Raw genomic sequence first — 1,792 nt, 5'->3', positions numbered from 1 at the left:
TGGGGTTAGCTCTGGTCATCCAAGACTCCTCCCAGCTAAATTACAACTGATATGGGATGGCCCTCTGTATGCTGTGAATATGTTTTATTACCATTGGTTAATAAAGAAGCGGATTTGGCCAATGGCCAGGTAGAATAGAGCCAGGAGGGAAATCTAAACAGGGAAATGGAGAGAGAGAGAAGGCTGTGTGAGGGAGACACTAGCCACTGAAGGAGTAACATTCCAGAACATTACTGATAAGCCACAGCCTCATGGTAATACACAGATTAGTAAAAATGAGTTAATTTACTTGTGACAGCTAGTCAGTAATATGTCTGAGCCATTAGCCAAACAATTATAATTAATATTAAGCCCATGAGTATTTATTTGGAACTGGCAGGCAGAAGAGAAACCTCCATTTACACACCACCATCTTTAGGAGTTCAGCTGGATCTGCTCACAAAAGGTCATCATGGCTGGGCTTGCTGACAGCTGTTGTTTCCTCACAGAAGGCAGGGTAGGAGAGGGTTGTGGGACCCTCATGGGAGCATCCAGCTACCCCTCGCGACCAGTTGGATGCAATTTTGTTCTAATTGCTCATGGTCTTGGGGCGCAGTGGGAGAGTGGCGAGGGTACAGAGGCAGGGAATGTGTGAGGAAGGGGTGTCATTCTCCATGCTGGGGGCAGGTCTTCCAGCATGGCTGCTTTATGGTCGCCCCCACACTCCTGCTCATAACCTCTTACTCCTTGCTCCGTAAATGAGTCCAGCAGGTCCTTGGCTCCCCAGAGTGAGCCTCAGTGGAATCCTACTGGGGTTTGACTGTGGAGTACAGAAGGAAGAGTTGTTTCTGTCTCTCCCAGGGAAGGGATTTTAGCATCACTTGGCATGCAGTTTTCAGTAGCCAACAAAACCAAGGATGAGTTTGGAAAGAGCAATAGTGGTGTCCATGACAAACAACAGAAGTGAGGTCGCATAGGATAGGGGTAGGGTGTATGCAGAGGAAGTTTTGGCATGGTGGTCTGTCCCTGTTGGGCTTGTGGGGGTACTGGCAGACCACATGGGTGGGGGATGTGTATGTGTGAAATCCTGGATGACAATCTTCATCTGGGTCAGTGTTTCTCAACATGTGGGTTTCCACCCCCTTGGGGGTCAAATGACCCATTCAGATGGGTTCAAAGGGGTTACCTAAGACCATCAGAAAACACAGATACTTACATTATGATCCACAACAGTAGCAAAATCATAGTTATGAGGTAGCAATGAAATGATTTTTATGGCTGGGGGCCACCATGACATGGGGAACTGTATTGATGGGCCAAAGCATTGGGAAGGTATGGAGTGGCACCTCCTTGACGGGTAGGATCCACCCTGGGAGTATGGAGATACTTTGACAACAACTCAATGTCTTCAGCAGTCAGGCCCTGGGAGTGGTACATTGTGGGCAGAGGTACCGGCCAGAGCTGAAGAAAAAGCCTGGTTGCTGTTATGGATAGCAAGAGGACAGGCAGAGGTGGCTGTCCACAGGGAGATGGTGCGTTTACAGAAGGAATCGCAATAAAACCACATGTAGCCAGCTTTCTCCACATTAGCCTCTGAACTAACAGGAAAATTGGGTAAACGAGGATGAAGTGGAGGTTTTACTGCTTCTCGAGACTGGGAGGTAAAAGGGTGAAAAGAACAGAGAACATATCTATATTAATGAGTCCTTTCGGGAACCCTTGGGAAGAGGAGGTGACAGGACGTATCCCTCAGGTCCAGGCTTTGGTGCAGAGGAAGGGAAAACATATCCAAGATTAAGCACGCAGTCAGGGT

The sequence above is a fragment of the Phodopus roborovskii genome, unplaced genomic scaffold (genome assembly GCF_943737965.1).
Source record: "Phodopus roborovskii unplaced genomic scaffold, PHOROB, whole genome shotgun sequence".
In the NCBI taxonomy this organism is placed as follows: Eukaryota; Metazoa; Chordata; class Mammalia; order Rodentia; family Cricetidae; genus Phodopus; species Phodopus roborovskii.
The sequence above is the reverse complement of the archived record's forward strand: the minus strand, read 5'-3'. Positions refer to the sequence as shown.